Source organism: Elephas maximus, chromosome 5, assembly GCF_024166365.1.
Source record: "Elephas maximus indicus isolate mEleMax1 chromosome 5, mEleMax1 primary haplotype, whole genome shotgun sequence".
Taxonomy (NCBI): domain Eukaryota; kingdom Metazoa; phylum Chordata; class Mammalia; order Proboscidea; family Elephantidae; genus Elephas; species Elephas maximus.
Window position 1 is genome coordinate 46,644,821 of NC_064823.1, and position 16,290 is coordinate 46,661,110.

General features: G+C 37.3%; 1 protein-coding gene across 1 annotated transcript in view; it reads right to left on the minus strand.

The window, feature by feature from the left end:
- Window positions 1-16,290, minus strand: part of TET2 (tet methylcytosine dioxygenase 2) — a 130,597-nt gene that overhangs the window by 79,521 nt on the left and 34,786 nt on the right. Inside the window, exon 2 of the mRNA XM_049885592.1 lies at window positions 4,865-5,010. The gene's annotated coding sequence lies outside the window, so the exon portion shown is untranslated. The remainder of the gene's footprint in view (window positions 1-4,864; window positions 5,011-16,290) is intronic.

Genomic DNA, 16,290 nt, shown 5'->3' on the forward strand with positions numbered 1-16,290 from the left:
CAAGTCAGATGTGGACATGCATTAATGCAAAAAATGCCATAGTGCTATTTGTGAATTTAGGGATTGCCAAAATTTTCAGCTCAATCCCATGAGAATACCAATGGTCTTTTCTAATTCAGTCTCTTAGAATTTAGCGACTACTGGGCCTTAACATATATGTAAGACACTATATACAACCAAAGTTCCCACACAGTTCAGTCATGATTTGTATCATATTGTAGCACCTGCAATGGAGAAAGTAAAGACATGTACAAAGACAGAATTGCAGAGCTATTATAAACAGAAAAATATTTTCTATTTTAAATATATTTCAACTCTCTTGATAATTATTTAAAATAAGAAAACATTAAATAACAGCTGGGTAGCAGAATAATAGTCTGAAAGTTCAGTTTGAAGAGCACTACAGTAGATGATCTTTAGGGTCAATTTTGATTTTAAAAACCTGTGACTCACAAAGCATAACTTGATCTGGTTTGCTAAAACAATGACAATGGATTTTAATTCGTAAGAATGGTCTGTAAGGGAGGAACATTTGCAATTTTAGTTTTAAAGTCCAGATGATGGTTTAAATTTGAGATAAGTTTTCTTTTCCCTTCTGAATAACAATCAGAAAAAAATATATAGCATTAGAAATACTTACTCCTTCTCAAACTATTGAAGAGAAAGAAAGATGACATTTTAAGTCATAAAACATTAACAATGACTACAAATAGGAAAGGAGCCCTGATGGCACAGTGGTTAAAAGCTCAGCTGCTAACCAAAAGGTTGGCAGTTCAAATCCATGAGCTGCTTCTCGAAAACCCTATGAAGCAGTTCTACTCTGTCTTATAAAGGTCAGTAAGAGTCGAAATTGACAATAGGTTTTTTTGGTATAAGCAGGAGAAAATTATTAAGTCAGTCAAGAAAAGTGAAGCTTCTAAATAAATTACATTTCTACCTTTCTGTTCCATGCCAGAGGGTAAAAATTCCATTAATTAGAAGAATGGCAATAAGATACTGCTAATTGGCAAATCCAAAACTTCTAACCATTGTCTCCACAAGAAAACGGGCAAAATACAAATCAATAACACTTTTTATAGATAGCATGGAGAGCTGGGAGAAAGCTCTAAATATGTGGAGGCCTGGGTCTAATCCAGGCTCTGCCAATAGATAATGACACGACCTTAGGGGAATCACATAACATTTCTGGATACCCTTTTTATTTTTCCACAAAATGAGCCAGTTGGACTAGATAATGCCTAAGGGTCGCTTTTTGAGAAATTATGTTATGATTCTGTTACTCAAACTGTATTTAAAAAATAAAAATTGGATACATATATTCTCAAAGAATTTTGGTACTATGTTACTATTTACATGAATTTTAAATGTAAAATACTAGAAAACTTTATCTTCAGTAGTCTTTAGAATATCTATATTGAATTGTCTCACCCTCACTGATCTTGAATTCAAACACTCAATATACTCTATTTTGCCTGTTTAGTTTAGTGTCAACACTTAATTGGGCATTTTAAAACTCTAAGGCCAAGTTTCTTCTCCTTTATCTCCCACGTGCAAATAATTTAATCCTCACGATTTTCTTAAAATATATCAAATCTATATCCTCCCTTTCCATTCTTATCTCTATCAGAATCCATATTCTTAATCTCACTCTCAAATTACTGCATTTTGCAATGACTTCCTCCATCTCTTGTTACTTTTCTAAACCTTATCTAAAAAATAGCACTGCTAAAAACATGAATTCATCTTGCTACTCACCTGCTTCGATTGCTCCCCAGTAGTTGTAGGATAACATGCAATCTTTATCTTAGATTTAGGGTTTTACAAAATTTGGCCACACCCTTCTTTTCCATCTTCTCTCTATTTGCCAACATGAACTCTTTTCAGGGTAGGGCAGCTTCTCCTCTGCCACCCCACCCTCTGACCTCTGCGCCATCCCTGCCCTAAGAGCTAACATTCTTATTTCACTCCATCTCATGCTGTTTCCCCTCTACTTCTCTCCACTAGAATGTCATTCCTTATTATCTATCCAAATTCTTCCTATTCTTCAAGGTCCAGGCCACACCCTGTCACCTTCCCTTATGAAGTCCCCTCTGTTTCAGTCCAGACTGACCTTGCCATTACTTGAACTTCCAAAGTTCTTCATTGTAGCACTTACTTGGGCATATGTGTAAATCTGATTGGTGGTATAAAATTAAGATGTGTAAGATTTTCTGATTCTCTTTGAGTCACCCTGTGAAAACCTTTTACTACTCTAGGTCCATACTTACTTTTACAAATGCTTTTCTGCACTCGTTGGGATGGTCTCTCCCACATAACTTCATGGTTTGTTTTCAGGTTTTTACTCAAAAAAAAATTCTTCTCATGAGGCCTTCCTTGACAACTCCATCTTCTATTTCTACCTTGTTATGCCCCCAGTTTTCTTTTCTTGCTTAATTTTTTTATGCTTAGCACTTTTGGGAATTTAATATATTACAAAGTTTTATTTATTTATCTTGTTTACGGCAGTCAGTCTAGATTCTAAGCTCTGTAAGAACAGAGATTTTTGTCTGTTTTGCTCATGAGTGCATTCCCAGCTCTTAGAATAGTGTTCAGTATTTGATAAGTACCCAATAAATATATTTTTACTGAGTTCACTATTTAAAAAAATGGATAGTAACATGAATAATAGTGTTAAATAACAATAATAGTAATGATAATTAAAAAAAATACTAATATAAAATTGGAAACTTACTATGTGCCAGACTCTAATCTATAAGAAAATCTCATCATTATCATCCATTATTACCTGTTTTCCTCCTTGCCAAATAAAACGAAGATTAAGTGATTTTTCTCATAAACACTGCTGGTAAATATTACTGAAAATAAGGTCCTAGGCTTATTTCCTACTGGAAATAATTCCTCAGTTTATCCAATTGTAAAAATCTCAATACAAAATAAGATTCCTTTTGGATAAGAGGTAATAACTTCTGAGGGACTTAACTTGTAAAATCTTCTTTCTTACACAAAAAAAAAAAAACTAATATTTTCATGCCTTGTCCTCTTCTCTTGTTAGTGATTTATCTTAAACTTTTTCCTAAACTTTCATATTTCCTTGCTTACCCACCCTTCACCTCCAAGAAGAAAAAAATCTCTGACTAATGTAATGACCACTAACGAGATAAAAATTCCATCTTAGAAATGCTTTCTTAGTTCTCACGTAAAAGACAAGTACAGAATGAGTGGCCACAGTCCTCACAGTGCAAGGTAAAACATTCATCAAGGGAGGAAGGGAAAAGTAAAGAATGCTTTATTCATAATTACCTAAGATTTTCCAGCAAGAGAGGGGAAAGAGGAAGTCTATTTTCAGTGACAATGATTACTCTAAAAACATTAACATGCAAGGGGAAAATTTTCATTCTGAGAGTCACTACTGTGCTGAGCTCTCTTTCTCTCATAGTGACTTCAAATTCCCAGCTCAGAGAGGTAATCTAGGCAGAGGCACTTGCCGTATGACTTGAAAATGGCAACATCCAGGAATCATGGGAGTTTAATTGAGGACACACTGGAAAGAATTTCCCAGCACTGGGTCAGTCTCTAAGAAGTATCAGGTGGCAGAGTGGATACTTATATCCTCAGGCTTCTGGAGTGATGGCAGAGATTATTGCTACACAGGCTTTTTAGAAGATCTGTTATGCTGAATGCACAAACAAGAAATAGTGAATCTGAAGCTAAACTACCTGCTAAAAGTTACAGAAGAAAGAAAATTCCAAATTCTTCCTTTCCTCTGCCCAACCTCCATTTTCTTTCCCATAATATCTCTACGGTTTTAATTGGCTTATGGTACAAACACAGGTAAGATAGTAAATTTGTTCTAGTCTTCATCATAAATATTTTGGAATAAAAAAACAGTTCTCTACTTTTGTGCATCCCCATAAACTATAACGGTCTGATAAATAACCCTTAGGTTGTTACACTCACTAGCAGGTCAATGGCATTTAGAACAAATTAGAAGTCGGGTTTGGGAGGTGAGACAGAGAACAGGAAGGAATAAACAAGAATTATCCCATAACTTGGAAACTTTATTAAGACCAACTATAAGAAAATGATTTAAAAAAAAAAAGAATTTGGTATATCCTTTCTGTGTCTTTATTTATATTTTCAGAAAATTGTGTAAAGAATGACAAAGGCACTCCTAAAGCATGCGTTTCATGCTTTAGGTCTCAGCTACTTCCACGGGGCCAAACTGTCGTGAGGCCTGGCTATATAGGCCTGGTGGGTACTCACTTTTCAGACCTGTGAAGAGCCACAAATACCAAATTTTTGGTCCTTAGCAAGATGGAGACAGAAGTGGCCATGTTGTTGTTGTTATTAGGTGTGCTGAGTTAGTTCCAACTCATAGCAACCCTACAGAACAGAGTAGAACTGCCCAACAGGGTTTCCAAGGAGTGGCTGGTAGATTCAAACTGCCGGCCTTTTTGTTGGCAGCTGTAGCTCTTAACCACTGTGCCACTAGGTCTCCATAAGTGAGGTAAAAATAGAGGAGAGCAATGTTGTGACAAGTGGTTATAGATATATTTCTCCATGCAGGTAGCTATATTTGAATAGTTCTTACCTCTCTTTTTAAAATGCATAGACATGGAGAATATGATAAAAATTGTCCCTTTCCCCAGAAAAATGTACATATACATACAACTGAGTACATGATTTTAGGGGATTCACAGATCTTAAAAGCCAAGTGTCCCAGGTATAGATAAAGGTATTTGAGAGAGTACTGAGTAACTTAGACTTGAAGGATGGAAAAGAAGTCAAATGTTAAATTGGGAGTAAATTTATACTCCTCACAAACGAGCCAAGCTTTTGTAAACTTCTCATGCCTGTGTCTTACCAGCAGCTCTATCCCTCACTGCTCCTTCTGGATCATGGCCTGTTGGCTGCTGCTGAGCCCATCTCCTGCTTCCAAGTGTGGCAGCTCAACAAGAAGAAGGGCAAGTAGACAATCTTGAGAGGGTCTGCTGCTGAATGTTTGCTAACCTGGAAAAGACACAGAGTTCGAATATTTTTAAGTTAGCAAAAGGAACAAGGCTTACGCATCTGGTATGAAAGCTATTATTCAGAAAGCTATTACGGGTAAGCTCTTTTGTTAGCTATTAAACAATTTAGGGTTAGAGAATCTTCCTCAAAGCACTGACACTTCCAAATGTACCATAATAACATTGTCTGATATTTGTAGAGCACTTTGCAATGCACAAAGCATCTTTACCCACACCAGTGCTCTCTCCATCTTGATTGTGACAATCAATCAGGCTGGGAAACACTGGCTTATATTACTTCATCTGTTGAATCCAATGGTTCCCAACCTTGGTTGTAACAGTATTATCCAGGTGTGAAGATTGAACATCACCCTCAGAGATCCTGATTTGCTGGGCTAAGATGAAGCCTAAGCATTAGCATTTTTACTTATTCCCCAGGTGATTCTAAGGTACAGCCAGGATTGGGAATCATTAGTTTAAAGCCTTTGTGCTTGTTGAGATTTAGCACTAACAACACATAAGTATCAGTTGCTGTCGAGTCAATTCCAATTCACAGTGACCCCATATGTGTCAAAGTAGAACTTGCTTCATAGAGTTTTCAATGGGTGATTCTTGGGAAGTAGATTTCCAGGTCTTTCTTCTGAGGTACCTGTGGGTAGACTTGAACCTCCAGCCTTTTGGTTGGCAGTAGAGTGGGTTAACCGTGTGCACCAATCAGGGACTCCAACTTATTAATGGTAAATATTCAGTATACGCAATGTCAAGGTGGTGCTGAAGTCCTATGGAAAAGGTAAAGCAGCGTAACGTATGTTCCTTTTGCTTGGGGGCTTTAATTTAGCTGGAGAGATTGGAGATACACTTTCAAAAAGATTGACTAATAAGACATACTTTAAGATATAATCTAAATAAGGCTTCATTGGACAAAGATGTAGAGAAAACCTTGGGGCTACAAAAGGTAGAGATGACCATGAGCTGAAACAAGGGAGAAAGCTTAAAGCATGAGGAACATCTTCTGATGAGTTTTAAGGACTTGGTGAAATCCAGAGAAAGACAGAAGAACAGGCACAGCACTGTTTTCAGGCAAAGATAAGGTGGCAGGAATATGCATAGCAAATTGCGGGAAACAAAAAAGCCCTTTCTGCCTGAAGCATTTCTACCAAGGAGCATTAAAAATTGGAAAGGCAGATTTGAGCCAGAATGTAGAGAGTGCTGGTAAAGGGTTAAAGGAGCTGGGGCTGTACCTGGAATGGTATTGGGAGCTGTTAAAGGCACACATGCCAAAGGAAGAGCAGTAACATTTACTGGGTATTTAGAAAATGCCAACGAGCCCTGGGGGCACAGTGGTTAAAAGTGCTTGGCTGCTACCCAAAAGATTGGTGGTTCGAACCTACCAGCTGCTCCACAGGAGAAAGATGTGGCAGTCTGCTTCTGTAAAGATTGAACTCATTGCTGTCAAGTCGACTGTGACTCATAGGGAGCCTACAGGACAAGGTAGGACTGCCCCACAGTGTTCCCAAGGAGCAGCAGGTGAATTTGAACTATGGACGTTTTTGGTTAGCAGCCAAGCTTTTAACCACTGTGCCACCAAGGCCCCTCTGTAAAGATTACAGCCTTGGAAACCCTATGAGGCAGTTCTACTCTGTCTTATAGGGTGGTTAACAGTTGGAAGCGACTCGATGGCAATGGACATCTGGCTAGTAAATGCTAGAAACTATGCTAGACACAGAGCCTGGTGGCACAGTGGTTAAAAGCTTGGCTGCTAACCAAAAGGTTGGCAGTTTGAATCTCCCAGCCTGCTCCGTGGTAATCCTATGGGGCAGTTCTGCTCTGTCCTACAGGGTTGCTATGAGTCGCAATCGACTTGATGGCAACCTTTTTTTTTTTTTTTTTTTTAATGCTAAATGCACTATATATGTTATATCATTTAATAGTCACAAAAATCTGGTGAGGTAGGTAATACTATCCCTATTTTACAAATCAAGAAGGGAAGTCACTTAACTTTCCGAGAGTCTCATAGCTAGAAATAGTTAACTGAGACTGGGACATGCTGTTTCTTTAGAAGCATGGCAGCATAAATGTCAGGTTTTAAGATTTAGGGATTTTTTTTTTTAATTGAGATATAATTCGGAACATAAAATTCACCCCGTTGGTTTTTCCTATATTTAAAGGTTGTGTCACCATAACTGCTATGTAATTCCAGAACATTTTCATCCCCTCAGATGAAATCCAGTAATCATTAACATTTAGTCCCCATTCCTGCCCTCCCCTGGCCCTTGAAAACTGACTTTTTGTCTTTATAGATTTCCCATTCTGAACATTTAATATAAATGGAATTATACAATATCTGGCCTTCTGTGTCTGGCTTCTTTCACTCAGCATCATGTTTTTAAGATTCACTGATGTTGTAACATGTATGAGTACATCATTGTTTTTTATTCCATTGTATAAATAGACCACATTTTCTTTATCCACTCATCGGTTGATGGGCATTCGGACTGTTTCTACATCTTGCTTATTATGAATACTGCTACTACGAGGACATTTTTGTGTGGACATCTGTTTTCAGTTATCTTGGATATACACCTAGGAGTAGAACTTCTAGGTCACATGGTAACTCTATGTTTAATATTTTGAGGAACTGCCAAATTGTTTTCCAGAGTGACTACACCATTTACATTCCTATCAGCAATGTATGAGTTTCAATTTCTCTACATCCTCAACAACATTTGTTATTATTGTCTGTTGTTTTGATTATAGGTATCTTAGTAGATGTGAAGTGGTAGATGATTTAAATTTTATAAATTATCCTATACAAGATATTGGCTTATTGCAGTACTTCAGGTGTAAAATGATAAGAGTCTGAGCAAAAAAATGGCAGAGAAAACACAAATAAAATCATCAAGTGGAGAAACATTACTGATTAAGAAGTGAACAGAATTCAGTAACATCCTACATGTAGAGAGGAAGAAGAAACAGTGATGAGAATGGCTGCCTGGACGAAGGATGGTATTAATGAGAAAAAGATAATTCCAGAAAGAAATCTGAAATGGCTAAATAAATTCTTGACATAATGTATTTGAGGAAATCTACGTATTCAAATAATCATCAGGCAGGTGAATATCTGGCACAGAAGTTCAGGAGGTCCGGGCCGGAGATACTGAATATCTCACTTTTTTAGAAATGATCGAATAACTATTGCTAAGATTAGAAGAGGGGCATTCCCTGAATATGCTTAGACTCCTAAGGCTGGATTTAGCAACTCATTGGGTCAAACACTGAGGAAGACAGAGCAGATTTTTCCTTTTCTGTTTAAGACAGTAAATCAAACCTTGAACAGTAAAAACAATATATTCATTAAACTTGAATCAGAACACTAGTGGTAATTCCCTTGGGTTGGTATCAGATTTTTATCTCTACTTCAGGATATGCAGACCAGCGGCATCCTTGGCTCATAGAATAGTGCAAGCAGACTTGTGGGACTGCCCCCTAAGGGCTGGCGCAATACTGGGAGTCCTAGAGGACTGAGTGTCACTACAAGCTGTTATCTGGTTGGCTGGAAACCAAGCTGGCAAACCATCAAGGAGAAACATGAAGTTCCAGTTTTCTATGTGTAAAACTGGCCCTTAGTAAAAAAGAGGCTAGCCCAAACAAATACAATATATACCCTTGAGAGACCATAGTCTTTTGTTATAGAAACAGCGCCTCAAAGGTCAATTAGCCTGGCTTTGTTCAGCTTTGTAAAGTCTTCAATATGGTAACGTTCAAGGATGAACACAATGATGACTAACGTGCTTGGGTGGTTTGGAAAGAGAAGCTTAATGACACTACTTAGGATGCTCAAGTAAATATTCTCAAAGAAAATGCAAAACATTGTCAGTCAGCTTACACGCTGAGCTCTCCCCTTCTGATATATTAAATGTTAAAAAAAAATCACATAGAAATCAAAACAGACTAAACACATGAAACGTAACTGGTGAAGTCAGAGCCATGGTGAGAAAAAAAGAAATTTAAGAATGAAAGCCTATGTATGAGTACACTTCCAATGCTCTCACTCCCACACACGTCTACATTTTTAATTGAATGAATAAACTTCATAGTCAAAGTAGATTTCTTTCTGAGAATAATGTGATTCTTAGACAGATTTCTTTTAGTTTCCCTAAATAAAAGCCTATTCGAGTATCTTTTGTCTTTATCAACTAGTCAGTGTTCTAAAAACTAATGATATCTACTTTCTGCAATATTTTCCAGATGTAGATGAGCAAACAACAATAACAACAGAAATAGCTAAAATGTATTGAATGGATAGTAAGTCATTTCATCTTCACAATACCATCAGCTGTGTACCTTCTTGTACACCTAGTAGGTGGCTGGGCGGTCAGAACCTATGTTCTGAGCCACCATCACGACCTTCTTTGGTTCATAGGATATGCAATGAGGAAAACATTTCATTTTGGTGAAAGGTAAATCATGCTGTACTTCAAACCCTAGAAGCTGACATTTTTCTCTCTCTCAAAAAAATAATCTCTTCTCTACGAATCACTCACTCTGTCTATTAACATGTATATACCAACAAAGCCATATACTTCATATAGGAATCTTTCTCTTTGGGCTTAAGTTCATTCTCCTTTCAATGGATGGATCCATCATCAATCAGAAGTTATCAAATACTTCCATTACAAAGAGGGAACTACATTTATCCTCCTGGATTTAGTCCTTCCTTTCCCCTTTGTGCTACTAGTCCACCCTTGCTGCTTTAAAGCTTACCAGCAATAGGTGTTTCCTTCCTGTTTTAATGCTGCCTAGGCTGCTTCCCCTCTTGATGCAATCCTCCTCCAGGTCTAAATGGGGTCAGAATGGAGTTCATTGAACAGCAGGTTACTGACCTAAGCAAGATATAACCACAAAATAGTTCTTCTCCCCCTATACACAACACACACACCTTTCTTTGAGTAAATGATCCCAACTGTATGATATGCAAACGGAAGTGCTATTTCAGAGTATCAGCTACTTGGCAGCAATGGCTGTCCTACTAATGCTTAAAAAAAAAATCATTACCCAGTTGTTAAAGCTCTAAGAAGAAAACTAGAGAAAGAGTTTGTGTATATTTACTCCCTGGAGCCCTGGTGGCATAATGGTAAAGAGCTGGCTGCTAACCAGGCACTCCTTGGAAACCCTGTGGAGCAGTTCTACTCTGTCCTATAGGGTCACTTTGAGTCACAATTGACTCGATGGCAACATTTTTTTTTTTGGCACTCCTAACATGGACCAAGTGGTGACTCCCAGGAAGAATTCAATAAGCATTTACAGAACAAATTCCACTAAGTAACAAACAAATATACACCCCATAAGGTTATTCCTAATCATTAATCTTTATGGAAATAAAATTGCCAAACAAAGCTGAGATATTAAGTCGCAGTTATAAACCATGTGACATAGTATTGCCAATGCACAGAGAATTTTAAGAACCCAACACAGGACTGCAGAGGTATGGGTATAAATTCCCTTGACATTGTATGAAGATTATCAGATCAATTTATATTACTCTTACAAACAAAAAAGAAAAAACTGAAGTATTAAATATTTTTATAAAACAAGATGAAAAATCCACATTAGAAGAAAACACTGAGTAATACATCAAGTCGAAAAAGCATATACAAATTCTCTGCATCTGAAACACTTAAATATTTCTTTGACACTTTTGATACTTGGCCTCTTTGGTCAGAGACTGGGCTAGCGTAAACCAATGGAGGATATCCCCAAAATCTTAATCTGGAAAGCCAGGGAGGATACGGTTTATTTTTCACCCCCTAAAATAGAAAATATAATTCTCTACAACAGAATCGCCATTTCAACTTCCAGGCATTATGGAGACCTCCTCTGGAAATTCTATAGAGTGGAGTGAAAGAAAAGGGTAAAGGGTAGAAAAGGGGTAAAGAAAGAGAGGGTGTTCATTGACTTCAATGGTTCATCTGTCATTTCCATTTCCTCCAGAGAACTTTAAGCTTTGGCATTTGTATTTATACAGTTAACTGTGGGACAGTAATTCCAGTGGGAGCTTAGTTTTGACCTTAACCCCATAATAAATTTCTCTCCCATAACTCCATAAACAAACTGAAGTGGGCTGGCAGAAGGGATCATCATACCACCACCTGTTGCCAGCAAGTCGATTCTGACTCATGGTGTCCCCATCCATGCACATCAGAATAGAACTATGCTCCACTGTGTTTTCTTTTTTTTTTTTTTCAATTGTGCTTTAGGTAAAAGTTTACAGCTCAAGTTAATTTCTCATACAAAAATTTGCACACATATTGTTATGTCACCCTAGCTGCAATCCCTAAATGTGACAGCACACTCCCCCTTTCCACTCCATGTTTCCCAAGTCCAGTCAACCAGTTCCTGTCCCTTTCTGCCTTCTCATCCCGCTTCTGGATAGGAGCTGCCCATTTACTCTCGTGTACCTACTTGAACTAAGCAGCACACTCTTCACAAGTATCATTTTATGTCTTATAGTCCAGTCTAATCTTTGCCTGAGGAGTTGGTTTCAGAAATGGTTTTAGTTCTGTGTTAACAAAAAGTCTGGGGGCCATGTCTTCTGGGGTTCCTCTAGTCTCAAGCAGACCATTAAGTCTGGTCTTTTTACGTGAATTTGAGTTCTGCACCCTACTTTTCTCCTGCTCCATCAGGGACTCTCTGTGGTATTCCCTGTCAGGGCAGTCATTGGTGGTAGCCAGGCACCATCTAGTTTTTCTGGTCTCAGGCTGATGGAGTCTCTGGTTTATGTGGCCCTTTTGTCTCTTGGGCTAATATTTTCCTTGTATCTTTGGTGTTCTTCATGCTCCTTGGCTCCAGGTGGGTTGGGAGCAATTAATGCATTTTAGATGGCCACTCGCAAGGTTTTAAGACCCCAGATGCCACTCACCAAAGTGGGATGCAGAACATTTTCTTAATCAACTTTGTTATGCCAGTTGACCTAGATGTCCCCTGAAACCATGGTCCCCAGACCCCCGCCCCTCCTACTCTGTCCCTTGAGGTGTTTGGTTGTATTCAGGAAACTTCTTAGCTTTTGGTTTAGTCCAGTTGGGCTGACTTCCCCTGTATTCCGTGTGTCCTTCCCTTCATCTAAGATAATTCTTGTTTAATACCTATCTAGGAAACCCTGGTAGCATAGCAGTTAAATGCTATGGCTGCTAACCAAAAGGTCAGCAGTTCAAATCCACCAAGCACTCCTTGGAAACTCTATAGGGCAGTTCTACTCTGTCCTATAGGGTTGCTCTGAGTCAGAATCCACTCATGGCAATGGGTTTGGGTTGGTTTTTGATCTAGTTAGTGAATTCCCCCTCCCTCCCTCCCTCCCCACCCTCGTAACCATGAAAGAATGTTTTCTTCTGTGTTTAAACCTTTTCCTGAGTTCTCATAATAGTGGTCTCATTCAATATTTGTCCTTTTGCAACTAATTTCATTCAGCATAATGCCTTTCAGATTTATCCATGTTGTGAGATATTTCACAGATTCATTATTGTTCTTTATCCATTGTATGAATACACCATAATTTGTTTATCCATTGATCTGTTGATGGGCACCTAGGTTGTTTCCATCTTTTTGCTACTGTGAACAGTGCTGCAATGAACATGGGTGTGCATATATCTATTTGTGTGATGGCTCTTATTTTTTGAGGATATATTCCAAAGAGTGGGGTTGTGGGATCAAATGGTATTTGTATTTCTAGCTTTTTAAAGAAGCACCAAATTGATTTCCAAAGCGGTTGTACCATTTTACCTTCCCACCAGCAGTGTATAAGTGTTCCAGTTTCTCCACAACCTCTCTGACATTTATTATTTTGTGTTTTTTGGATTAATGCTAGCCTGCTTGGGGTAGTTTTGATTTGCATTTCTCTAACGGTTAAGGATTGTGAGCATTTCCTCATGTATCTGTTAGCCACCTGAATGTTTTCTTTGGTGAAGTGCCTGTTCATAATACTTTGCCCATTTTTTAATTGGGTTGTCTTTTTGTTGTTGAGGTTTTGAAGTATCTTGTAGATTTGGGAGATTAGATGCTGATTGGATATGTCATAGCCAAAATTTTTTCCCAATCTGTAGGGTGACTTTTTCCTCTTTTGGTCAAGTCTTTTGATGAGCATTAAGTGTTTGATTTTTAGGAGCTCCCAGTTATCTAGTTTCTTTTCTGGTATTTGTGCAGTTTGTTATGTTTTGTATTCTGTTTATGCCATGTATTAGGGCTTCTAGCATTGTCCCTATATTTTCTTCTATGATCTTTATCATTTTAGATTTTATATTTAGGTCTTCGATCCATTTTGAGTTAGTTTTTGTACATGGTGTGAGATATGGGTTTTGTTTCCTTTTTTTGCAGATGGTGATCCCGTTATGCCAGTCCATAGGCTTGTCAATGGCTGATTTTTTGGAAGTAGATAGCCAGACCTTTCTTCTGAGGCACCTCTGGGCAAACGTAAACCTCCAACCTTTTGGTTCACAGATGAGTGTGTTAACTACTTGCACCACCAAAATATAAATCAAACTGAAGTTCTGACTTCAAGACTCCTTAACTTCATGATCTTCAGTCAATCACTTAAGAAAACTGAGGGCTAGAGAAGTGTGTAAAGCATTGAATTGAATTATGTCTGTTTCAATCTAGCTTTAAAGCTTTATGACTCTATGGCTTAGACACTGTCTAATTTGACATAGGTAAAAAAATACATATATTAAGAAAAAAAGGCACTGTGCAAATGTATAGAGCATACAAGCATGGGCAGAATTATTTTGGCAGAATTATCCCAATTTAAATACACATATATTAAAACTTTACAATGACTAGTCTTTTAAATTGCAATATATAACTGTATTTGATAGTCACAATACTTAATTATTGATTCCAAAGACATTTTTTAAAAGTATGTTCTATTTAGATTTCCTGATTTCATATTATAAAGTAACATAATGGATTCTTCAGTGTAATGAGGCATGGTTTATTTAGACTGAATTGCTAATTATATTCATTTATAACAGCCATAGCTTGAGGATCAATAAACTGATAGACTAAATGCTTTTTTAAAACTGTCTGAAATCTATAGCGTTAACATAGATCTTAAAAATTCAGTTCATTTTCCTACTTTTTTAGGAAAGTATATGTCTTAGTCATCTAGAAATACCACAAGTGGATGGCTTCAACAAAGAGAAATTTATTTCCACACAGTAAAGGAGGCTAGAGTCCAAATTCAAGGTGTCAGCTCCAGGGGATAGCTTTCTTTCTTGGTCAGCTCTGGAAGAAGGTCCTTGACCTCAATCTTCGTCTGGTTGATGAGCTTCTCAAGCGAAGCAGGGACCCTGGGTCCAAAGAGGCACTCTACTCCTGGTGCTGCTGTCTTGGTGGTATGAGGTCCCCCTGTCTCTCTGCTAGCTTCTCTCTTTTATATCTCAAGAGATTGCCTCAAAACACAATCCAATCTTGTAGACTGAGTCCTGCCTCACCAACACAACTGCCGCCCATCCTCCCTCATTAACATCATAGAGGCAGGATTTACAATATACAAGAAAATTACACAATACCAGGAATCATGGCCCAGCCAAACTGATACATCCATTTTTGGGGGAACATAATTCAATCCATGACAGTATGTAAGTTCAAATTGACCTCGCCATCATACTTTCTTAAAAACAGACGGGAAGCAAAATGATGAAATTTTAAATTATTTATTATATATTATAAATTCTTCATAGCCCAGAGAATATACCCGTGCAAGGGTATCCTAAGTTATATGAGCTATATGACCTAAGGCTTAAAGTCATTACTATCATCAATACAAACATCAAAGGATCAATGAGAAAAATTTCAGTGTTTGATGAGATGGCAAAATGCATATAAAATAGAACTGTTACTCTACTATAAAACTGCTGACATTTGATTTGTCACCATTTTAAAATGCAGCCCTACTTCAGTAACAACACTGCCTACATTTTTTATTCTAAACATTTAAACAAGGAAATTTCATCAAATCTTATTTCCCTTAAAAAGGCAAAGAAGTCAGAGTGAAAAACTCCAAAAATTGCTCAAACATTCTCATTTTACCTAGTTCATTAAAAAGGAATGTTTAAACTAGACTAAACCAAAAACTAAGAAGTTTCCTGAACACACTCGAACACCCTGAGGGACAGAGTAGCTGGGACGGGGGTCTGGGGACCATGGTTTCAGGGAACATTTAGGGCAAGAATAAAAATTTCTTTTAAGAAGAGAAAAAAAGGAACGTTTACACTGAATAATTTCAAAACACAGAGAAAAACTCTTGAATTATGTTTACCGGGATTGTTTAAAACATTTATGCATTTTGCAAAACTGAAAGTGTCATTAACATGGCATAAAGTACTTCTATAAGAAAGCATTCTTAAAAACAGTTTAACAAACATCAAGTTAAAGACAAATAAATAATGATTCTCTTGCCATATACAGGGATGATAATCAAAATATTTAACCTTGGTATAGTCACAGTGTTGGAGGAGGGTCCCAGAGGCCTCCTACAGTGCCAGGTATTATTTTAGTTGCAGGACTGTAGGGGATATCCAGGGAGTCACGAGGAAGGAGCAGTGGTACCTTAGGGTGGCAGAATTCACGAGCTACCTTGGAAGTCTTTCAGTAACCACCAGCACAGTCACACTCATGTGCACCTGCTGCATAACAGCTCTGGCTGTATGTTTGATTCTTAAATAAGAAATTTAAAAAAAGGTATTAAACAACTGTGGACAGTCTTTGCAAATTTACCACTTGTTACTGGAAAGTATGTAATATTTAACTTTGACAGTAACTAGAAAGCAACATGATGGGGGAAATTTGGTAGAAGAAATACAAATTTAAAGATAGAAAAATTTTAATATTTTCAAAATTATATGTTTTTACAAGATTATCAAATCATATAAAAATTAAAATATTAGGCTAAACTTCATATAATGCCCAGGACAAAATATATATATATATATATATCCCTAAGAAGACATTTAATATAAAAAGCTGTAAATTCTATCACAGTTAAGACTCAATAATCTTATATAAATGAGTAATACAAATTAATATTTTTATACCAAAATTTTGGCACATATTATGAAAAGGTAATTATCATTTTCATAAGTTAAAATTTTATATATTAAATTCCCTGGAAATCAGCACAAGTACCTGTGGGGCAGTTGTACTCTGTCCTATAGGGTCACCATGATTCAGAATCCATTCAATAGCAAGGTTTTTTGGGCTTTTTTGCCTGTGGCTATAATCCCATTGGAAA